The sequence below is a fragment of the Acomys russatus genome, chromosome 8, assembly GCF_903995435.1.
Source record: "Acomys russatus chromosome 8, mAcoRus1.1, whole genome shotgun sequence".
Taxonomy (NCBI): Eukaryota; Metazoa; Chordata; class Mammalia; order Rodentia; family Muridae; genus Acomys; species Acomys russatus.
The window spans coordinates 26,864,583-26,890,069 of NC_067144.1; the positions used below are offsets into that span (position 1 = coordinate 26,864,583).

The 25,487-nt window shown below is 38.1% G+C and overlaps 1 protein-coding gene across 24 annotated transcripts in view; it reads left to right on the forward strand.

Annotated features, from left to right (window-relative positions):
- The window catches only part of Zbtb20 (zinc finger and BTB domain containing 20), a 732,891-nt gene that overhangs the window by 415,228 nt on the left and 292,176 nt on the right, over positions 1-25,487 (forward strand). For all 24 annotated transcript variants that reach the window (XM_051149938.1, XM_051149932.1, XM_051149937.1 and 21 more), the window contains one exon: positions 12,153-12,229. The gene's annotated coding sequence lies outside the window, so the exon portion shown is untranslated. The remainder of the gene's footprint in view (positions 1-12,152; positions 12,230-25,487) is intronic.

Consider the following 25,487-nt stretch of genomic DNA (forward strand, 5'->3'; position numbering starts at 1 on the left):
ATTCAGTGGGTGTCTGAGTGTTTCTGAAATTCCATGAAGCTAGGAGAATGGGACATGGCAGTGTCTTGGTGTCTTCTGACAGGAGTCTATGATTGACTTCCTCTTTACTCACCACAGGGAAGTGTCTTGGTGTCTTCTGACAGGAGTCTACGATTGACTTCCTCTGTACTCACCACAGGGAAGAATCTGCTTTTCAGGACACACTAATGAGGCTTGAAATGTGAATGGCAATTAAGGTAGAAGAAAGATTGTTTCAGGGTGTGGTGACCAGGATAATTATTTGATAATACATGCATCCTTCCTGGCTGCATCAAAGGAGGATTAGAAGGGCTCTAGAAAAGGGACCCGGAGTTCTCCAAGAGGCTTATTTTGGTCCCAGATTAGTACAAAAGGACATGATATGGTATACTAGCTATAGCCTTTTATGAGGAACAATCCTTGTTTTTAAAATGGCTTATTAACTTTTACCATGGGAGGACAAACGATTAACAATTTTAGAATTTGTTCCCATACAAAAGTATCTGAAGTCTCTGATCATTTCATGTCTCCTAATATTTTTATCAACCAAGTCAAATTATTTCACTAAACTCAATGCCAACAGGTAGAGATGTGCACCAATCCCATGCATGATCATATCCTTTGCAGGGAGTCACAGTAAAGTCATGTGGCATATGGATATAGTTCTGTTTCACAGAGTAAGTAAATAAGTAGAGGTGCTATTGCGCCTACCACTTATACTATTGGTTTGGTCTCAGAAACATGTAGCCGGAAGGAAAAGGCTCAGAAGGCTGAAGCAGCATAGGGACTCCTCAATAGAGGCTGGCAGCACACTTTCAACCTGTGCATCTCTGGCCACCTTCACAGCCTTCTTCCTAGGTTCCTTTTGAATTTCTCTACTGTAGTAACAATGGAAGAGAAATAGAGGTCAGAAAACACACTAATTAGAAATAATAGCATTGGTTTCTATTAAAGTTCCATCACTAAATAAGGGGAAAATTACAACTCCTACCGATCTTGCCCTCAGTATTATCATCCCTAAAATAGGAATGTGACCTGCCATGGTTATTCTTTCTTACTTTTGCATATGAAAATCATTCACCGGTATTGTCAAACATATAGATTAAACTACAAGAGGATAATTAAAATCACTCAAAATCATCCACAAATAATCTGCTTTCAAAATTTTGGATATTGTTATACTCTTTGTTCTATGTATACACACTGTTTCTGTTTTTGTTAAAAATCTGTGCATACCTTTATACCCTACCTTTGTTGTTTATATCTATAGTTGGAAAATATTAAACATTGCTACAATAAGTATATTGTATTTCACATTCACTGTCTTTTTTAAAATAATATTTAATTTTTGAGATTATTATAATTACATAATTTCCTCCTTTCTTTTTCTCCTGGAAAACCCTCCTATGCATAATAACCCTTGCTCTGTTTTAAATTCATAGCCTTCTTTTATTTAATTATTCTTATATATATTTATACACATATGTATATACATGTATATTTATAGTTCCAAGTTCATAAATACACACTTCTCAGTCTGTATGGCATTACTATTACATGTATGTTTTCAGGGCTGACCCTTTCATTGGCAGTGGATAACCGCAGTGCTCTTCACTGGGGAACGCTGTTTCTCCTACTCTCGGCATCCCTTGGCTGCCTGTAGTTCTTTGCCTAGGGTTGAGGCCTCTTGAGCTTTCCCCATGATGTTAGCATGTGTAGTCTTGTCATCCTAGTTCAACTCCTGTTTAAGTATCCGTGTTGGTAAGACTTCATAGGTGTAGCTTCTGACATTTCTCAGAGGGACAATCGCGCAGTGAACTCTGGTCCTCTGACTTTGACTGCCTTCACATTGACTGTCATTCTTACAAAACCTAAAATATAAAGCCTTCAAAAGTGATATATACATTGAAAATAAATTCTTGTGATACTTCTCTGATTGTTATTATATAATTTGATAATTTTACCAAACCATTGGTTTGGAACTCCATTTGCACCAGTGTCTTTTATAGCCTTTCATTGTAATGGGACACTAAAGACAGAAATTCATCTCAGGACTTGAGTCTATGAAACCAGCTGCTTAGCTACTGACTAGCCTTATGGTTTTGTGATACTTCATCTTTCGCCTGGTTTCCTACCAGAGAGTAGGAAAGATCAGAATGATACTATTTCCCTGCCCCCGCCCCGAAAAAAGAAATGCTCGAAGATTCAACCAGTAAAATAAGCAAAATGCTTACAATGGTTGTAACAAATGTTATCTTATATTTTCTATTTTTCATTATCTAAAGCCATACTTTTCTGTTTAGCCTCTCCATTAAAATATTAATCCACATTGTTTCAACTTCTTTGGTGTAGAAGTAGGTTTCAAGAAGAATCAGGGTGATATGAATGCAAAGGACTAAGGGCTTTAGGGTTTCTTAGTCCTTCTTCCACAGCTTTCAAACGCTGTGGCCTCCAGGAAATAGTTTACGTTTCTATGCTTAGTTACAGTCTTCTTTCGAATGAGCAAATGCTAGGCTGGCTATCTGAGTGTTGTGATGAGGATTTCAATGAGAAAGTATGTTTAGAATCTGCTATCTTCCCTAGCTGATAAACAGCTCTGTAAATGTTAGCCATTTATCCCTTGCATCCATATTAAATTGCTTTGTTTGTTTTAAAAACTAGTATCAGTGGGCAGATTATTCATGCATTTTATAAGCACCACTCACAGAATAAGGCAGCCACATAAATACCTGCAGACTGTGTTGGCAGCGATGCTGGGAGGGGAGCTGCTGCATTTCTCAGCCTTTTACAGTTTATCACATTTTCCTGACTTTCTCATCATTTGTACTTAGGTAGATGTAAAGATGTACCCATTGTTTGTTTGTTTGTTTAATCTAATAACTGTCTTTATCATACAGTATGCTTCTCTTTTTTTATTCTGTTTATTTGATTTTCAAATTTTTATTCAAGTTAACAGAAAACATTTTATCAAGCAGCCTGCAGTTCCTTCAGTAAGCATACAAAAATTATTAAATGAATTTAAAAGTAAGGCCTGAATGATCAAATGACTGACTCCATGTTATCCATCGGACATTTACCAAGCATTGGATTGTAGCATTTGAACATCATTACTTAGTCAAATACATCAACACACCGTGTTTCTTTTCTGATTTTTGTTTGTCACATTGAGATGAACGTTGAAGGCCAGTATCCTCAGGCTCCTCACCATCTAGACTCTTGAAGGAGAGGACCTAGAAACATGTTGTTTCCGAGTAGAGCAGAATGGAAGGGATGCTGTGGGAAATCAGAGAAGGTGGGAGACTCTCAAGGGAAGGAAAAGAAAGACTTTGAGGAGGAAGTAGCCTTTCAAATAAAATTTTGCAAATGAATGGAATTCTGTACTTCAGGAAAAATAAAAAACACAAGATAACCTATCTACGGGGAAGGAACGTCAGGGGAATCGAAGCCAAACAATGCTGGAATCTGAGTCCCCTGCCTGAGAATGGAGGGCACCAGTGATGAACACCTGGGGCATGGCAGGGTTTCATAGGAAAGCACACTGGATTGTGAGCAGTGCTGGCTGCCATACACTGGAGCTCCCCTGGACGGTGTGGGAGTGCGCTAAAGATGGCTTTGTACAATCAAAGGACAGTGGCATGGCCAGGCCAGGCTTCCTCACTACCTTACTCATCTGGGAGTCCAGTGGTATCAGTCTCTGGATGGCTTAAAGATTTACATAATTTCACACCAAACCATGTTCTTTTGGTGTGGATGTTTTTGCCAGTCGAAGAGATATTCTGCCTGAAATAAACTGAGTACTGAAGTTAATCCTCTGTAGAAAGAAAAAAGTTTCCAGTTTGATCCCAGAGTTCTAAAGCTAAAGTAAATAAATACTTTTCAATTATATCATTTCTCATCTTTGAAACAGATCCTTTGTAAGTATGTAAAACAATATCTGAAATAATATCCGAACTTGGGTTTAGAAAGAGGGTCTCACTATGTAGCCCTTAGACCACAATGGCCTTGAATTCACAGATACGTACCTGTCTCTGCCTTCTTAATGCTGATATTAAGGACATATGCCACTCTACCCAGCCTGAACTTTTCTTTTCTTTCATTAGAAAGCCTTTAAAAATCAATCTGCACAAAAGATTAGAGCACCTACCCTGCCAAGTTGCAAGTATCTCATGTCAAGCACCTGCGCATTCCCCAGCCCATGGTTCTGAACAGCCTCACCCCCTCTGTTCTCTCCCCAGCTACCTGCCCATACAAGTTCCCAGGCCAAGTTTACCTTGTGCATGGTCTCCTTTGTTTTGTAGTAGAGGGTTTGTAATAAATGTGTCTGTCTTTAATGACAAGATTTGGGGTTTTTTTCTTTTTATAGAAACTCGTTCCTGAAATTATCAACTGATTACAACTTACCTCCACAGGTAAGAAGTCAACATCACAGTATACTCCAGGCTTTCTGAGTGCCGATGTGAAACACTTAAACAGAAACTTTAAAATTGTAGGCTAGAACACCCCATTCATGCCACCAAGTCGGCAGTGAAATTTGATAGCATCCTGGAGAGTTGCTGACAGCAGTGGTGATGGTCTTCTCTTGCCCTCTGTTTCTTTTCTTAATATGGTACATTTGGCTCCGTGTGAATTCTACCTGTGCATCTTTCAACTCCTTTTACAAAAGAACGGAAGCAGTTTGCTGGCATTAGTCGGTGATGCCAAGGTTTCAGGGAAGCTTTTTTTGTTTTTTGCTTTTTTTTTTTCTTTATTGTTTTTGTTTTTTTTTAGGTTGAATATGTTCTTGTTTTCTTGTTTGTTAATTTGTAAAGCCAATCCAAATGTGAAGAAAAAAAATCAAATTTTGCCAATTTGAAAAGAACAAAAACAGCTAAAACCTCCTTTTAAATTTTTCTAAGCTATTATGAGATTACAGACAAAAGATTGCACATGAAAGATTTTTTTTTATAAAAAAATCAGGTTGCTTTGCCTTTCTTTCTCACTTCAAAAAGTCTTTGTCAGATATGAAAAAGAAACATACTCAAAATGAAGAGTAAATATAATTAAAATGGTTCCTTGCCTTGTCATATAAGCTTCTTATGGACAAAATCTGTATAAACTTAATACTACAAAACTTGGGCAGAGAAGAATAAGAATGAGTGGGCAGGAAGAAAACTTTGATTTTGTAAGAATATGCAAAAATATGATAGTAAGAAAAGTGACATTAAATATCTAATTGCTTTTGATGAGAACATTTTTGATGCATTGCTTTATTCCTCCCAAAGCTTGCCATGTACCTGGCATTCAATAGTCTCTTCATAGGTAACTAATGCATGAATGATAGCACACGGGCCACATTAGTATTTTCTCATAACATGGACAATGTACAGGGCAACTGTTTTAGCACAAAGGTCAAATCATTATTAAATAACTTCTCAAATTTATCATTTAGCAGGTAGTATGGGTTTTGATTAAGCATTCACATTTTTAGGACACATACTAGTTCTGAGCCTAAATTTCCTTTCATATTAAGTAGTGATTATTAAAGTTCACTAATCAGTAAAAGGGAAATTTTATGTGATATACCATAATCTAGTTTGTAGTATTTCTGTTACATATTAAGTAATATCTGTATCCACTTTGCATTATACATAGTAAAAATGGATATAGGTATTACACATGGAATTTTATGCAAATTAAATGGATTCATATATGTTATTGCATATATTGAACATTCACAAAACTACACAAGGCAGTAAGGATTCATTCTTACTGATTATTCTCTCTAAAAAGAGACATAATCTACTGAGGACAATAACATATGTATTAATACATTAAAATACATAATAATGAAGTTCCTATTTATTAATCATTGACCTCCCTTTGAGCTTTAATACTCCCTATGCTGTTTAACATAATAGCTAAATGAAAAGGATATTATTATTATTTTTTCCTGTTAACTGAATTTCTCTTTATTTTTCCCCTTTTTTATTATTAATTTATTCATATTACATCTCAGTTGTTAGCCCATCCCTTGTGTCCTCCAATTCCTCCCTTCCTCCCGCTTCCACCCCCCCATTTCCCTCCCCTATGTCTGTGACTGAGGGGGCCTCCTCCCCCTGTATATGCTCATAGGGTATCGAGTCTCTTCTTGGTGACCTATTATCCTTCCTCTGAGTGCCACCAGGTGTCCCCATCCAAGGGACATGGTCAAATATGGGGCAGCAGAGTTTGTGTGAAAGTCAGATCTCCTTCTCCACTTAACGGTGGAGAATGTCCTGTCCATCGGCTAGTCTGCAAGTCCAAGTGGATTAAAGACCTCAACCTAAAACTAGAGACATTAATCCAGTTAGAGGAAAAAGTGGGGAAGAGTCTGGAACACATAGGCACAGGAGACAACTTCCTGAATAGAGCACCAACAGCCCAGGCCTTAACGTCAACAATCAATAAATGGGACCTCATGAGGCTGAGAAGCTTCTGTAAGGCAGGTGACACTGTCAAGAAAACAAAGCGACAGCCTACAGACTGGGAAAAGATCTTCACCAACCCTTCATCTGACAAAGGTCTAATATCCAAAATATATAAAGAACTCAAGAAATTAAACACCACCAAACCGAATAACCCAATTGAGAAATGGGGCTCAGAACTAAACAGAGAATTCTCAACAGAGGAATATCAAATGGCTGAGAAACACTTAAAGAAATGCTCGACCTCCTTAGTCATCAGAGAAATGCAAATCAAAACGACACTGAGATTCCATCTTACACCCATCAGAATGGCTAAGATCAATAACTCAACTGACACCACATGCTGGAGAGGATGTGGAGAGAGAGGAACACTCCTTCATTGCTGGTGGGAATGCAAACTAGTACAACCACTTTGGAAATCTATCTGGTGCTTTCTCAGAAAAATGGGAATAGGGCTTCCTCAAGACCCAGCTATTCCACTCCTTGGAATATACCCAGAAGATGCACTACGACACAACAGGGACATATGCTCAACCATGTTCATAGCTGCCTTATTCATAATAGCCAGAACATGGAAATAGCCTACGTGTCCCTCAGTAGAAGAATGGATAAAGAAACTGTGGTACATATACACTATGGAATACTACTCAGCTATTAAAAACGAGGAATTCCCGAAATTTGTGGACAAATGGATTGAACTAGAAATTATCATAATGAGTGAGTTCACCCAGAAGCAAAAAGAATTAAGTGGTATATACTCACTTATATCGAGACACTAGTCCAAGGGGTACGTCCCCATGAAAAACTTTACCTACCAGGAAAGTGGGTCAGAGAAGAGGACATCCTATTGAGACTTTAGGTGTGAGAAGCCTGGGAGAATGAGGAAATAGAAGGATCCAGAGGGTCCTGGAAAACTACAGGCGGGTCTGGGCCCTGGGGTCCTCCTCAAACTATGGCACCAGCCAAGGAAAATATAGGCAGTAAATTTCGAACACCTACCCAGACTAGCCGATGGAAAAGGATATTATTATTCTTAAAGCAGGCAGAAGCTAAGGCATGGTCGAGTGAAGCTCTGCTGGTACCTGAATTACCCTTTCCTTCTGACTGCAGAGCTGGAGTTTTAACTACTGGGCCTGTGTACAACAAAGTAAGTGTTTAGACTCGAAGAGCAACAGTGCAAAATGACCAGATAAGGGAAGAGGTTCAGAGAAGTGTGGTCTTCAGGGATCAAAATACCATACTCCCTACACACAATTATTCCTCCTCTTCCTTCCTGTAGTTTCAGTTACCAAAACTCAACCATAGTCAGATAATATTAAATGAAAGTTTTCAGAAGTAATGTGCATGCATTTTCAGTTCCATGCTGTTGTGAGTGGTGTAAGGAAATCTCATGCAGTCTTACCACATCCTGCCTAAGCCGTGAGCCCTTCCTTTCTACACTGTCTACACTACCCACCTGCTGATCCTCTAGTAGCTGTCTGGCTTATCAAGTTGCCTTTTAAGATATCTCAGTTTCTGTATTCAAATAATCCTTATTTTACATAATAATAGTTCCAGTGAGCAAGATTAGGGACACTAACAATGTACTAGAAGTAACCTGTATTTTCTTTAAATTAAAGGAAAGAACTTGTCAGGGTTATGTATGTATATGAAAAAAATAAAACAGTATGTTGTACAGGGTTAGGTGCTTTCAGAGGCACCAGCCATCCTCTGTGCAGTGCTTGAACATATTCCTTGTATATAATGCAGCCGCCATGCTCATCATGTAGCAGAAGCAAGCACCCTGGGTTTAAACCCTGACTGTACTTATTTACTGTGTTGTTATCTGGAGAAATTTTCTAATTCTTTTATATTTTCAACAATAAATGGAAAAACAATAGTATCTGCTGGTTGAGTTGCTGTAAAGGCTGAATGAGTTAATACATAGGATTACCATGATGCTTAGGATGTCTAAAGTTAAATAAATATTAACCACTGTTGCTATTACTGCTGACTTTTTATGTAATGAGTGATAGGAATACTTTGAAATTTTTCCTTCTTGGATTGTATTTAAAATGTAAAAACAAGCTAACTAATATTTCACAAGTCTAGAACACTAGAACATTTACAGCATTGTTTTCCTTCTTTATCTTGAGAGCTATCCTTCAATCAAGCATATGAGAAAGGAAGACACACATCAGAGGAATCCATTCTGTGCTTAGGTGAAAGAAACTCAGTAAGAGAGTGTATGCTGTGAGCTTTCCTCTCTTGTGCATGTCCATTGACATTTCTCAGTTAGCTTTCTTCAGAACATGGTAATGTCAGGTTTTTTAATGAATAGTGTTATTTTTACCTTTCTGGACAAATACATATATTTTGATATATAGAGAGCCTTTAAAATACTACTGCCAGTGCTAAGGCATTGCTTGAACTGCCACATGTAGTCTTTTTTGTTAAAGGGATAGCTATGTGCTTAGTCACTTAAATGTGTAGACACCTCCTTTATATATGAGAAGACTAGGATAGTACTGATTGACAGGGAGCTAAAAGGAAGAGTTATCCTGAGCTGTGCCTTTCAGAAAATTCAGTCAGTTTTTTCACTTTGGTGAGAACAGCATGTTTGGCAATACAAGGGCAAAGAATACCAGCGTGGCTAGAAGGCCGGGGCACTGGCAGTGCCATTGGTAATATAGTGGGAACACATATCAGTCTAGGAAAGATGAGATTTTAAAGTGCTTGTAATACAGTGCAAGGGTAGTACTTAGCTGGACATGCCTGTCTGCCAGTGAGCCCCCACCACAGAAGCAAGTTAACACATGGCCCTTTTCTTTTGTATGTTTCAGAGGCCTTTGAAGGCAGACAGCTATACCAGAACTGTCATATTTTTGATGTTTGTTTCTGAATGAATGTATTAAAACACTGGTCACATTTAGAATCCTCTGCAATGTTTATTATATGTATCCCAAGCCAATAGTCTATAAATCAACAGCATTTCAAGTTTTTACTTCATATACAAAGTCAACTTTAACTCTGTGTTTTCAGTTCTTTTAAATTCTCTCATTCATTCTTACATTGATCATTCTACGTTATAGACAGACAAAAGCTGAGTTTCAGATTTTATGAAGTTATGATTTATATTGATTTATTTTATTTTATAGCCCCATTCACCTTGGCTTACACCCACTCTTGCTGATGGATATTGGAAAATGTGAGCCTTTGAAGCTAAGAGTTAATTAGTCAATCTAGAGTAAGATGCTCTAGATTTGTTGGTGGTAGATGTAGTTGGCTGGTTACCTGGTTGGTTGTTTACTAAATTGGCTAATTTTGTGGGAGTTTCCCCCATTTGTTTCAACCTCTCAACCTCACATTTTATTTTATAAACATATATGGTCTCTTTTTATATGCTATAACTATTTTCTGTGTGATCTGTAAAACGGAGTTAAAAACTTACCCAAGGCCTCAAAGTCTGTTCATTACAAAAGGCCCTTTCTGTCTAATCTAGTCTTCTGAATGACACCTGACTGAGGAGCTGCACAGTAGCTAAGCCTCGGCTCTCAGGCATTCCTAGCGATTCCACTAAGGTATCTATAGTCTTCCTCCTTTTAATTTCCATGTCTTAATAGGGGATTCATGTTTAATATAGAAAACTTCTAGTTTAACCCCCTCAGGTTTTGGTAGGAAAGTTTTCATGAAACTAGTAAATATATAAAACAAATAATGTCAGACTTGAGCACAGTGAAGTTCCTATGAGTTTCCACAGCAAATATTTTTTGAGAGCAAAGGTATCTATCTCATGGCCATTTAACTTCCCTAAATTTAAATGTAGGGACATAGCTTATATGTTTCCCTTATTTGCACCCTAATATGTGTTTTAGGGCATGTGCATAGGTGTCAAGTTTGCAACAAACGCGCAGTTCAAATATTACCTGGAATTTCATAAAACCTTATCAGTATTCCTCACATAGGAAAAGTATTACCCGCAATAGGAATAAATTAGGAACATATTCTAACCAAGCCAAAGCATAGTTAAGCATTTTAATAATGCTAAATTTGAGATGTTATACTGATGAGATATTTTCCATACAAATAAAGAACAAAGTATATAAAACCCTGGGACTTGCGCTGAGTTAGAACTACAATGCAGCTGTCATTTTTGCATTTCCTGCTTTTCATGAAACATTACCAGTGATCCTCTGTCATTTAAATCAGTTGAGACTGTGGATTTATCTTAATTTTCACCCTTTGTTTCCCCTTTTTGTGATAGCAGTTATGAGATATGATGATGTAGAGTGTTTCTGCTTATAATGGGTTCAGCCCTGTCCCTTGGCAGACTAAATCTTCTGGCTAATTCACTGATCAGTTAAATAGTCGAAGTTATTATTATTATAATTATTATTTTACATTTATATAGCACTTTTCTCCAAGGGTTTCAAGGCATTTTACACACAGTAAATTGCCAAATAGAAATTAATCCTTATATCATCCTGTGGGGTAGGTACACTCACATTAATGAAATTCTTCGAAAGTCCCCTTGTGTCACAGCTCTATACCAGTCCCCAGTGAACCTACCCTTCCCTCACAAAATACAGTACAATGCTCATGACATTGCAGGGAAAGGCTAAAAGGAGTTCCTTAGGAAAACTGTCCTATGTCCTGACGTTGGCATTCTGAGCTTCCTGGAGAATAAACTAATGGGAGCAACTAAACATATAGGGGTCTTGATGACTGTCACCCCCACCCAGGTAGTTGTATTTAATTCTTCATAGGACAAACCAGGCTGTGATCCTAAAGTACTTGATTGTACAAAACCACATGGAAGTGCATTTAAGATCAGATCCCAAGACTTTCTAACCCACAGAGATTCTCACTTAATTGGTCCAGAAGGAGTTCTGGGTTTTAACTCCAGGTGATTTTGAGGCCAGTGGTACTTTGAGAAACATGTAGCGACTAAAGAAGAGCAGTAACTACCCAATGTATGAGTCAGAAGACAATTTCTCAAGTAAGCAACATGTCACAATATTTGGCGGAGCCAAGACTAGAAGCCAAGTTTGCAAATTCCCAACTCTGTCCTTTTTACTATAGTAATACTACAGTGCTTCCAGGAAAGGGTAAGTTGAGAAACACATACAGAACGTAAATGTAAAGGGATGAAGAGGGCTGGAGATACAGGCAGAGTTCACACCTAGCGTGCCTAAGGTCCTAGGACCAGCCCCAGTACCACAGTAACATAAGACAAATTAAAAGAAAGGAGAAAATAGCACATGAGGAGTTGTGCTCTGCACCGGCATATACTGGCTTCCCGAGAACCTCTAGTTCATTTGGATGCCTCAGCCTGGAGCACCATCATTTGTACTGCAAAGCCACCGTGCTCTTTGGCATTGCATTTCTGTTTCAGGGCTATCTTGAGCCTTCAAACCAGCTACTCAATCAACTAACTATAACCCAGTAGGTACCTGAAATATTCAGAATGTTGAATCAGTCACCCTGTCCAAGAAGTATATCTTCTGCTTAATAGGTGTCACCAGGAGAAAATTTCAATATGTTCCTTGTTTCTGAGGTAGGGTAGACTTTACTTTTATTTTTAGGCATTCTTACTCCGGGGGGCATGGGGAGGCACAGTGACTATAAACATTTCAACTATTATTTAATATTCCATGTAGGACAATTTCATTTTTTGGCTTAATTTTTATTTTGTTTTCTTCATAAAAACAGGGCAAGATATTATAGGAAGAAGTGTGCACAGACACAGACATAGTGGATCCAACGTTCTGAACTGTTTGCTTGGAAGTGTGAGTATTCCATGGGGGTTTTAGAGGCACTTGTGGGGTTGGCTGGGGTTTTCAGAAACCAGAACATGTGGAGTTTCTCATGCTGAGGATTCCCACGGTCTGTGTAAACTTGCCTTACTTCTTTTCAATCAATGGGTAGTAGAGTCAATTGGAGTGACATAATTGGTTTTCTTTTTCTCAAAAGCATGTATCACTTAGCTATGGGTAATAATTATTGCTGTCCTAGTGATCTTTTTTGTCTCACTCACGTACCTTCTATTCCATGAAGTTGACTTTTACATCTAAAGTTCTCATCTTGGTTCATGTATATGATGTGTTTGTGTTTGCCTCTGCTTGTGTGCGTGGCTGCGCATGCATATGAGGAACAGAAGTCGATCCCTGGGATGCTCAATTGCTTTCCACATTATATCTTAGGCAGGTCTCTTCCTGGAGCTGGACACACACATTCAGCCAAGGCTGACTGACAAGCTTCCAAGGCTCTTCTCTTCCACCTCCCAGCACTAGGATTACAGGCCCACTTGGCTTTTTTTCTTAAAAAAAAAAAAAAAAAAAATGGGTCTTGAGATGTGAACTTAGGCCCTCATGCTTGCACAGTGTATTATATTACCTGTGAAAATATATTCCTAGAACCCTTCTCATCATTTTCTTTTTAAACACTGTGCTTATTCTCAGTCACTGAAAGGACAATTTTTATTTAGACTTGAATAATCTAGGCAATGCAGCAAAATAGCATTTCTTTATTGGTAGAAGTAAGCAGGTAACAGTATCAAATGAAGATGCATTTAGAGATGGGAAACAGCATTCTCCTCAGGAAAGTGCACTTTGTTCCTTGATTTTTCGGGCTTGCCCTCTTCACTATCATGTTACGTCCAGGATGGACTGTAACTACATAGAGTACCCCCTTTAAGAAAAAAGCATAAAAATTCTGATTACAAAATTAAGCACAGAGCTTTGGAACAAGCCAGGCAAGTGAAGGGCCCTGGAGTTTAATCCCTTAAATTCACAGCCAGGCCACCTCTGAATATCCCCATTTTGAGCCTTACAAAGGTACTCTTAGTAAATATTACTGTTTCATATAATAACAAGATTAGTTAAGGATAATGTCCTACTTTATATATGTAGTCTTTGAGTTAAAAATAACAAAACATTGTAAAAATAACGTGAACGGACTTACCAACAACTTAGCTGATTCCATGTTTGTTTATTCAGGCTAACTGCAACATAATAACGGTTAATAAGTACCATTAGAGCAGACATCTCTTTGTGGGACCTGGTATTTCGAGCAATACTTAAGACAATACAGTACAAGTCAGCAAGAAATGTCAACAGTTTCTTTAAGTTCATTGTAATGGGATTACAACTGTATTGTAAAACTAATATAAAAAAAACAGCATAGATTGTGTTTGATCCATTGTCTCTTTTCTCAGAGTTCTAAAAGACTAAGCTTTTCATCTTTTGATCATCAACAGAGATATGGCTGTTTCACAGTATTTTGCCTCTACTACCTATTTTTATGCTTAAGTGTTTCATTTCTTCCTATTCTAGTACAAGTTGTAAACATTTGGATTTTTAAAAGATCTTTCAAAGTGACATGGCATTGCTGCTTCCTTCTGTTCATTTGATTGGTTGGTGTTCCCTGTGGTTGGTTAAACCTGTCCCTGTGACTTATTCCAAAAATAATATTTAATGGTGGTGTCTTGGTAGAAGGCACTTAACATTTACAGTTGTACAGCTAAGAGATCTGAAACCATCTCTACCTTCTTGCCCTAGTTCCCTTTTCTGTTGCTGAAATTTAACAACAAAACAAACAACAAAAAAAAATGTATCAAAGCTCCTTAAGGGAGAAAGGGCTGATTTGCCCAAAGCTTTTAGTTACTATCCATCACTGTGGGGAGATTAAAGCATTGGGAATATAAAGGAGCTAGAAACACACAGTTAAAAGGAGAAAGAAAATGAGTGTATGCAAGTTCCTGCTGTGCTAGCTTTCTCCACTTTTGTGCAGTTCAGGATCCCCTGCCTGGGGAATAGTGCCTCCCACAGGTGGCAGGTCTTCCCACCAAATTAAACTCAATTAAAGTAATCAAGATCATACCTGCAGACATCCCAAAGGCCAAGTGTAGACAGTCCTCATAACATTCTTCCCAAATATTCTTAGTTGCATGTACATTTCCCTTTACCCACGCCTCTGATATTAGAGCATTTTTTAAAAAAATATATGGAGAGTGTGTTTTCAAGTGCCATACAGAAATTTAAATGGAAGTCCAAATGGTAAATAATATTGGTTTCTGAAAATTACTGAGTTTTTAATCTTCTTTGTAGGCTATAGCAGTTGTTTTTTGTTTTCTCATTTATTGGTCTCCATACTGCCCATCCAGGAAATAATTTCTCATAGTTCTGACTAAGAAGAAATAGCCAATCTTAAGGTCATCAATACAGTTTATTGCCTGATACAGCTAACCAACATGAAATTCAAAAGCAGAGAAGAGGCACTCCATGGAAGATCACACTGTAGCCATAAGCAAACAATCACATTGCAGCCATTAGCAAATGCTGCCTGAATGCCTATTTCAGGCACCTCTTTCATTAGGAAAATACTCATTCCTTTAACGAGAAAACTCTCAAGGAAATGAAAGTGTCACATTTTAAAATTTTAGCATAATAATTGTTATAAGGTGTATTTTTTTCAAGTTTTATTTATATTTTTTTTCCTTGCGTGAGTAATTGGCATTCTTGAACAGTGGGATAGTGTTGGGTATAATGTTTTCAGAGAGTAGAAGTGGCTTACTTAAAGAATAATTTTACACTTGTTTAGATCTCATGGTTGCTGTCCTGGATGAAGATGACTCTGGTATAGAAGTAGCCAGAGACCTGTAGTTTCAGCTACATTCGTCCTGAGAGAGGAGTGGGATCTGAACTGTGTGTGATGCACAGAGAAAATGCTGTGCAGGGGGAAAACTGCCCTAAAAAACAGAATTGTAACTTTCCATAATTCACATGGGCTAACTTTTTAGAAAATGTACTCATTGCTTTTTATAAAGTACTTTAAAATATCTCCATAACAGATAATGTTGCATAGTCTATGAGTTTTACATTCTCCCTTGAAGAATTCAAAAAAGGGATATTAGCATTGATGGTTCGGTAATGTAAAACTGTCTGTTTGTGTCATTTGGCATAATTAGTTAACAAAAACTACTTGAGAAATACTTTTTGACCAAGTATCCTTAGTATTGTGCCCATATTTATCTTCATATATATTTGAAGTCATGTTTCCTATTAGCCACAGCTGCCATTTCAGTCCATCCCATTGGCTGTGGAATTTAAATGTTCATGTGGCTTACAGTTTAAGGCCAGTTACTCTGGGCAGTTGAGTACCTACAGAAGTTCTCCACTTATATTTTGGATCGAATAATACTTTGTTAGAAAGTAAATAGAAATTATTCCCATTGTAAGATGTTGTACAATATTCCTGACCTGATCTCACTGTATTCCAGTAACACTGTCAGCTCCAATCATGCAGATTATCTACAGACATTGCCAGTGGTCATGTGTAGGAGAAAGATGACAAACGTGTCCTTCAGCTGAACGCTCCAAGTTATTAGCATGTGCTACTGGGATGAGCATACCGGTTGTTGTAGTTACTCATTTTTTATTGTTCATTTATAATAGAGTACAGAAAGAATTTTATACAAACCAAAGAATATCAGGAGTCCTTAGCTGAGCCAAAGAGGGGCCCTTCTCCAGAGCTGTAGTATGTTATATTTTAAGTGTCAATTACATAGGTGTGCTTCCAAGTCTTATTTAATGACTTCCACTAGAGAAATGAGTCTACGATTCTTCATAGATGTATATTTTATAGTTTTTATTTATTTATTACCTTCTTATTATAATGATCTTTCAGAAAAGCAGACCAAGCTGGCATACTGCTATTGACTTAACAAGTAAATTCCCCTTTCAGTACTTACCTGTCTCAAACAGTTTAATAGTTGACATTTTACCCCAGTAGCACCTCCCTAAAGAGAGACCTAGTAAAAAGTGAAACAACAGGTAAATCCATCTTGGCTTTGAGGCAAGGATACAGCAATTACACAAATGTAGCCTCACTTCACTGTTTTCAGGGTCTGTGTCTACAAGTGAAAACTGGAGATGACTTGCCAAACAAAGAACATGAAGTCTGCTTAACTTTGAATTATGGTACTGAGACTCCAGAAGGGAATTTAACATTGATGGTGAAACCCGTTTGTCCTCACAGTCCTTACAGGAGTCAGGTGCTGCTGTCATTCCTGCAGACAGGAAACTGGCAGTAGTTGGCTCAGTAGCTTGTTCAAAATCATTCAACCTTCAAGGGGTACAGGGGGATTCTAAGCCAGCCATTTCTCTGCAGTCTTTGATCTCTTATGTCCTTTAAGATATATTAAAACTTGAAGTGAAATATAGACTGGATTTCAAGCACTGTGAATCAGGTGCTTAATCAAAGGAATACATGAACAAAATAAGCAACTCCTTAGATGGAAGGGAAGAGCATGCTCTGAAAGAAAGCCCCGCCCCCACCCAGTAATCTTGTAGCTATGGCATGAACTTAGAAGAGGTATTTTGCCTTTTATCCTTAAATTTTTCATGTAATATCTTAGATCTGTTCAAAGTTTCTAAATTTTTTGTTTGTTTGGGTTTTGGTGTGTTTGTTTGTTTGTTAAATCACTATGGCATCATTGAACTATAATAGATGAATTCCCACTCTTCATTAACTGTTAGATAATACTATCATTCATTGATATTTCTCTAGAAAAATTAGCTAATAAATTGTTTACTCTAGAGGCAGTGGAACCTGGTAAAAATGGAGCCTAGAAATGAGGCGGACTGAAGTCTCATGCAGTAGCCAACTTTATACAGACATCAGTTTATAACCTGAGAGTTAAGAGTGGTCACCTGAATAAAGTTCACACAATTCAAGCTGTATACAATCACAAAGATAAGCCTCACAGGGCAAAGACATGTTTTTCCATAGAGGAATATAAATGAATAACAATAGCCAGCTGTGATGAATAATCTGAAGTAAGCTCAGTCCTGGCTGCGTCTGGGAGGGGCACAGAAGCACACTCGGAGAACAGTTCTGTGCTTTTGAAGAACTTGAGCTCATAGGATTCTTGTCTTGGTTTTTTTGTTTTGTTTTGTTTTGTTTTCTTTTTTGTTTTGTTTTGTTTTGGATTTGTTTTTGTTTTTTTGGAGTTTTCTCACAAGTGCTCAGAATTCTGCATGCTTGGACTGTGTTCCGACAATAAATAAATTAAAATTTATTAGTTTCTTTAATAAAAGGGCATGGAGCATTTAACACTAAAAAATAAATAGATCTGTAATGTTGCGGTTGAAATACCATTTGAATACTATCTTGTAACTATAAGTGTTAACTAACAAGCATCCTGTTTTCACATAATATCCACAAAATCATGCTGTCACTCTTTTGATTATTTATAATTTTTAACAATAAAAAATAATGTTTCATTCCTTCCTTAATTTTGGGGAATGATAGTTAAGCTAAATTCTAAATCTGAGGCAGAGTTAAGCAGAGGAATAGACACTTTGTAACTTTGCCTGTGTTCCATTTCTATAGACTGCAATTAGGTCACATTTTGGTTCACATCAGAATTTTGATTCAATATACCTGTTATCTTCAAGACTAATTAAGTAATAAAGATATATACATTAACCCATTTTAAAAACTTCATTCACAGTTGTGTATTGTATAACAGGAACCTAGAAAATGTACATTTTGTGTACATTTCCAGAGGCACGATTGTAGTTTGGAAGGAAATGTTAGTGAAGCTGTAGAAGACTAAACACCTTTATTTTACTTTCATACAGTTCATGGCTGAGCTAAAGTGTCAAAGTAGCACTCCTTTTTCTGCTTTTTTTTTTTTATTAATTATCTATTGAAAAGAAATTTTTTAATTATCCATCCAGAAGATAGTTATTTTTAATCTTTGCATTCACTGGGAATGGTTTTAGTGGTATCTTTCTCAGCAAAGCTTTTTTCTGGGATTTCCACTCATAAAATGGCTCAAGGGAAACACACTTTCCCACCTGTCTTGTTTACTTATAATTCTTAAGTGTCAGTTTTCAGACAAAAGACAGCACTGTGCCATGAACAACATCCCTTCAATGTGCATACTCTTTCCTTGCAATGAGAAACCGTCCTCCTCTCACTTTTCCAGCTATTTACTAATCCCTAGTGTTATGAAATCACAGAATTACAGATTCACTGTGACCAAACTCTGAACTGAGCTCTTCCAAATGGAGCTAGTTGCCAAGTAAGAAAGAGGGTGTAAAGCCTTTCATCATTTACCAAGTATTTATAAGCAAACAAAGGTTGTGTTCCTTTCTGTCTACGTAGAAAAAGAAGTTGCTTATATTCACAGTTACCTGGTAAATTACCATATTCAGAGGAAATGAGCAACTTACAGGAAGAGTGTTTAATAGGAAGTCTTAAGTCTTTTGAACTGCTATAGAAGTACTGTGGTTTATAAGATTTCTATGGACACAGAGAATTAAAGAATTTCTTAATTGGGTAAAACATATTACATGTTTTCAAGGCAATGTATTTGGTAGTGCTGGCTTGCCAGTTTAGACAGTAAGGGCAGGGGAAATAATCAAGGCAAATGGGTCAGGAAAGAGAGAGGATTAAGATGTGGCTGTGTGATCCTGGTAGGTAAACCCCAGTGAAACCCAGAGAATATGTGAACCAAGAGTACTAGTGAATCCAGGATCCAGACTGAGTTTACCAAACAGCTGGAGAAGGCAGTCAGTAAAGTGTTTGGGTTGTAAATGAATGGAAAGACCCAAAGTCACAGGTTCACTGGTCCATAAGATCAGAGGGTGGGAGAACTCATGCTTGTTTTGAAACTCCCAGGACAGGATATTACTAAGAAATGTCAATATAATGTCAGCTAAGTAACATTAGCAATCATGCTTGCATCCTAACTTGTTATTTTTAACACGAGATGCCTTGTTCTCTACTAACCTTAGATTTAGCTTGAATTTTCTTTCAATTTTTTATTTAATTAATTTATTCAGATTACATCTCAATTGTTACCCCATCACTTGTATCCACCTGTTCCTCCCTCCCTCCTGCTTTCACCCTATTCACCTCCTCCCCCACTATATGGTCATAGGCTATTTATCAAGTCTCATCTTCGTAGCCTGCTTATCCTTTCTCTGAGTGCCACCAGGCCTCCCCACCACAGGGAAGTGGTCAAATATGGGGCACCAGAGTTCGTGTCAGAGTCAGTCCCCATTCTCCACATAACCTGTCCATTGGCTAGATCTGAGTTGGGGTTCAATGTTTACTGCATGTATTGTCCTTGGTTGGTGCAGTAGTTTGAGCAGACTCCCCGAGGTCCAGATCTGCCCATCATGATGTTCTTGTAGGATTCTAGGACCCTCTGGATCCTTCTATTTTCCCATTCTCCCATACTTCTCTTACCTAGGGTCCCAATAAAGTATCTATCCCAATCTCCTGGTAAGTGAAGACTTTCATGGGACATCCATGTTGGGCTAGTGTCCAATTATAAGTGAGTATATTCCATGTGAGTCTTTCTGCTTCTGGGTTAAATCACTCAATATGATCGTTTCTAGTTCCATCTATTTGTCCACACATTTTGGAATTTCCTTGTTTTTAATAGCTGAGTAGTATTCCATAGTATAAATGTACCACAGTTTCTTTATCCATTCTTCTACTGAGGGACACTTAGGTTGTTTCCAGGTTCTGTCTATTACAAATAAGGCTGCTATGAACATGGTTGAGCATATGTCCTTGTTGTGTGGTGGAGCATTTTCTGGGTATATTCCAAGGAATGGAATAGCTGAGTCTTGAGGTAGCACTATTCCCGGTTTTCTGAGAAAGGGCCAGATAGATTTCCAAAGGGGTTGTGTACAAGTTTGTATTCCCAGCAACAATGAAGGAGTGTTCCTCTTTCCACATCCTCGCCAGCATGTGCTGTCACTTGAGTTTTTGATCTTTTAGCTTGAATTCTTTAGTGATTGTTCTAAATATGAGACCCTAGGCTGTTATGTTTCAGGTACCTTGTACTTTTAAGTGTCTTGTTGTTATTTTTAACATCAGTGCAAAAAGCTTTATATAGATATATATATAATAACTTTTATGTATATTATTTTCTCTAATAAATACCAACATTTTAAATGCCTTTTGTACACAAACTCAATGGCCTTCAAATCCATATCATGGTTAAGATTCCAGTGATACCTTTGATGACTCAACATTTTAGTGTTTTGCTTTTAAACCTCCTCCTTTCTGCAAGTTTGGGCAAAAACTGTGCCCGCACCAGTTCAGTTTTCCCCTGTCCAGAAAAGTTTGATTCAACTCACCCCCGTGGGCAAGTCATGGTACACTCCTGGCATTGGGTGACGCTTTCATGTACTCAGCAAAATATGTTGAGTTGCTGCTACATGGTAAGCATGTTGCAAGAACCTGCAATGAAACAGTCATTTACTGGGGTGTTGGACAGGATTTGTCCTGCCACTGACTGCAGGGGGTATTGATTTGTCCCTTGTATTCACCACTGTCTGTTTACCTTCTCCTGACTCTGACCTTGTTTTCTTTTTATATGATATTACAAAAAAAAAAGCCTATGGCCACCCAGATTTTCTCATTTTTATTCTTCTCCATCATATATATGAGGCAACTATGAAATGACTGACAGATAAAAATTTAGCTTGACTTAATAGTACAATTGGGCTTAGGCCAATACTTTGTGTGTATATGTGAGTGAATGTGTCAAGTAGAGAGAATAATAGATCCTTAAGAAGTAGTCCCGAATGATCTACTTTTAGCAGCATTTTAAGAATTGTATACAAACATATTTGTGTTTGTGCTAAGGCTGTCCTTGGGCTACATTTATTAGACTTATTGTAGAGAGGATTGATACAGTTGTTTATTCCATTTTCCTTCTTTGGGTGGGTATATTCACAAATTCTTAAATCCCTCATTACCAGCATTAATCCTCATGTTCTATTTAAAACATGAAAACAGTTTCTTGCTGGCGGTGGTCACACACACCTTTAATCCCAGCACTCAGGAGGCAGAGGCAGGTGGATCACTGTGAGTTTGAGGCCAGCCTGGTCTACAAAGCGAGTCCAGTACAGCTAAGGCTACACAGAGAAACCCTGTCTCAAAAAAATAAAAATAAAGTAGTTTATTGTTTTCCATTTAACTATAGTTTTCAGGAGGGTCACTTAACCAGCACATGTGCAAACTAAATAGGGATCATGTAGAGCACGTGTCACCTCAGGAAACTGCTGCAATGCTCAGATTGTCTAAATACAAGTTCACAGGTCCCATGAACGTTTACTGTAAATTAGAAGGAACTCTAAAATCACTAAACTACTGTTAAGTTTCAAGATAAACCACTTTGTTTTCCTAGAGAAAATGACATTAAAAAAAAAAAAAAAAAAGTAAATGCCGGATGCTGAAGATGTAGTGGCAGCATATATCCATGCATTACTCATGGGATGCGTCCTGATGGCCAGAGGCCTCTGCTTAGTAGAGTGCAATTTAGGCAGCATCCATGAACAAACTTGTCTATAATGTCGCAGCAGAGTTGGCCTCTGTAAAGTTTGATGCATTGCTGCTCTTCTTGTTCCAGATTCACATTAAAAGCAGGTTTTGTTTACTCACAATTCATGTAATGGCCCCGAGCAGCAAATGGTTCTGAAGTCAGGCCAGGTAGATTAATATTTGGTTTAAATGTGTGCTGTGATGCTAAAAGGGTGCCTACTTAAAAGCAATCTGGCAGCTTAACTAGCAGTCCGCTACTTAGAGATAAAACGCCAAAGCCCAAAGTAGATGAGAATACCTGGACCAAATGACATATCTAAGAAGTAAACTTCATCTGAAGGGAGATGAGGCAAAATCCAGTTAAAAATAACAAGTGAAGGAGTGAACTTGTGTGTTAAAGGGAGTAAGCTGACATGGCATTTGGTTTAATTTTTTACAACGCTATTGCTAAATGTGTGGGTGATGGGGTTCACATCCTCCAAATCACATATTTTAGTTTTGATATTTAAGCTGAGCAAAGATCACAGGAATGTACATTTTCCTCCCTCATTACTAGTCCTTCCTTCCGGCCTTTCTTTCCTTGTTTACTGCCCCCTCCCCCATCTGTGAATCAGTGTCTAGGCAAGGACGGTTTTTATGAGCTTTCCTAATGCCAGGGACACAGAGTGTTGAAGTAAATCAGAGACAAAGAATAGTAGAGGTATTGAGATATTTTCTAGGACCCTGAGTACAGTGTGATCGTTCTGCTTAGCTTTAGGCCGCAAACCAAGTATTTAACACAGATTCAGTCTGGGTTTCTTGGGAAGTTCTCCCTGTTGCTTTTCATAGTTTAGATAATCCACAGTAACAATACTGATTAAATCTGCTGCCTGTAGGCAATGGCAAAAGCATAAATGGCTTTCAGGAAAGAAAGGCCTAAAACCTTGTGCTGTTCTCTCTCCTCCTCCTTCTCCTCCTCCTCCTCCTCTTCTTCTTCTTCTTCCTCTTCTCCCCCCCCCCCACTCTCTCCTCCTATATATTATGATTTTCCTTGTTTTTCCTCTAAAATTCTCTTCAATTCAGCGCAGTTAGGTAGAGAAAACCTCCCCCGCACCTCTCTCCTCCTATATATTACATATGTCCTTTTTTTCCCTCTAAAATTCGCTTTATGCAATGCAGTTAGGTAGAGACGACCACTGAAGTCACTCTTTGCCTATTCCCTTTATGATACAAGTTTTGCTTTTAAATTCTTTAACTGTGGTGTTGGTCTGAGTTGAGCATATCTTTTTGAAAGGCTGTTATCCAGAGGGTAGTTTTGCAGCAATATTATGGAAGGTCACTTGGCATTTGTTTTCTGAGTCTGCTTTTCCAAAACCAGGCAATTACTCTATCATTTAATAAACTTTGCCTCAGAGTTCACTTGAAAGAAAGCTCATAAGATTTAAAGGGAAAAAATCCCTAAAAATAAGAGTTAGGCTAGGCTAGGCCAGGGTGGGAAATTCCATTGTGGCTAGAAGCCCATGGCAGGTAGAGTGGAATTTAATGAAGGAAACTGCTGTGTTTTTGTGTCTTTCTGTATGTTTTTCCTTTAAAACCAAGAGCTGGGCAGGCATCCCATTCGACCTGACGTGACCCAAGCAAATTGCTTCTTATATAAAAACAACTGCAGACTTTGAGAATGTGAAAATGCACTGTATCCTTCTCCAACTGAGAGAAACGAAAGCTTGAGAAACAGGACGGCCCTGTCAATACTCGTGGAGCAGAACTATCGCTCAAACCTGATAAAAGAGATTAGAACAGGCTCCCTTGTGCCAGAGGGATTGCTTGCAAGTTAGGCTCTCTCTTTATTTTTCTTTTTAATTTTCTTAAGCAAGAGCAAGCAGCAGATGTTTCTTGAAGACAAGCTTTTTATATGAAAAGGTAGTAGTATTGCACAGTATCTTAAAGCTTTTGCATGGACCGAGCATCTTAAAATTTGTTTTAAACTAGTATTTAACAAGAAGACAAAGAGAAGTATTTCCCTTTTCCGCCAGTCTTGGGCAAGCACAGAAGAGGAGCTTAGGGTGTGTCCACTGATATTGCATTCAGATGTGTTGCCTTGGCTTGTGTACTGAGAGATTTATTTAAAAAACAAAGTTTAAAAAATGCATTGTGTGCTTGCGGAGTCTCTTCATAAATCTTTTCCTTTATGAATTATTTTGATCACAAAGCTGCTTGTTTAAATCGCAGAAGGACTATTCTCCATGAAAGAGAATGCCTTCATTTTCAACCCTTCAGTTCAGAAGCCAGCAACTTCCCCTGAACAGCATGCAGGGATTCAGAGGCGAGGGGAGAGGGGACCGCAGATGTCCAGACTCTGACACAAGTCCTAATCTAATTCAGAGTTGCTGCGGTCCACATGTTCTTAAATTTTGGACCTAGAATCCATTCTTTCCTAATGGATGATTCAGTTTGAAATGGTGATTTTGTTTCAGGAAGAAAACAAACAAACAGGGAAGGCAGCCTTTGATGCAGCTGGTCTGTCAGGGAGCGGAAGGTTGGAAGTAGAGCACTCTTCAAGCTGTTGCTGAATAATGAAGGGTAGGGCTTCCTTGCTGGGCAGTAACCACCATCCCCTGGGAGTTCAGAGGACAAATATTACCTAATGTGTTCAAAAACTTTAAAAGTTAAGTTGATTTTAAGCTGGTTTAAGATTGGATAAAACAGTAAGAACTGAGGTCCGCCAGAAGGATCAAAGCTCACTACCAGAAGTCACAGGCTCCAATAACTCTCAGGACTTCTCATGGTTAAAGGGTTCAGTACCAATAGGAAGCAGCCAGTTTCTTAAAGTGAATAGCCTTTGTAAAATCATAACAAAGAAAGCCCCTTCTGCAGCGCTCATGTACGTAGACAGATGAGCTGGATGACTGTCAGATATGAGTTAGGAAAGACTCTAGCTAACTAAAATGAAGAACCAATCTCACTGTTCATTTGATTACCATCTATCACCCACAATATTGTTGAGAAATAAAGGCAAATAATTAACAGTTTGTCTGATTGGCTCGGATGATTGGCCTGGTAGAATAGTAGGTGGTTTACAGGCCAAAGCTGGAAGAGATTAATTTGAAACAGAGTTCTAAAGGGCAAAAGAGATGGCCGGAATTGGACAGGGCGTTTCAGGTTCACTGATTCGAGAAATATTTTTGGCCACTCATTGCTTCAGTCTTTGAACTCCATTTTGCTGCCTCTTAATAAAGTGACCAAGAATTATATGAGAAAAGTCAACAGCAAGTTCTAATGTGAGAGATGGGAGAGGATATTATAACTGGAGTTACATTCTACCCGAGGTTTGATATACCATGGCTGGCTGATATCCATGGGAGGTCTACCTGTCTGTGAAGAGAAAAAGAGGAATAGATGGGGATTTCATGAGATTGAGTTTTAAATTTAGAAGTGTTTGATACTTTTTTTTTTTTGTTATAATGTAGAAATGCAGAATTTCTACTGGAAACAAAACTGAAATACTTAAGGGTTCAAAAAACAAAACACCAAGCTACCACAGTGTTAAAGTCATCAACTGGTAACATCAACCTGGTGTGATAAAAGTCAGTTCTGGCAGAAAATGATAGGATCCAGAATCTGAGTAACCTAATCAGACAACCTGCAAGTGCAGCTCAAGTATTGCTAGTCACTGAGGCAGGATAAAGTGACATGCAGGTGTGACCCTTAAAGAAG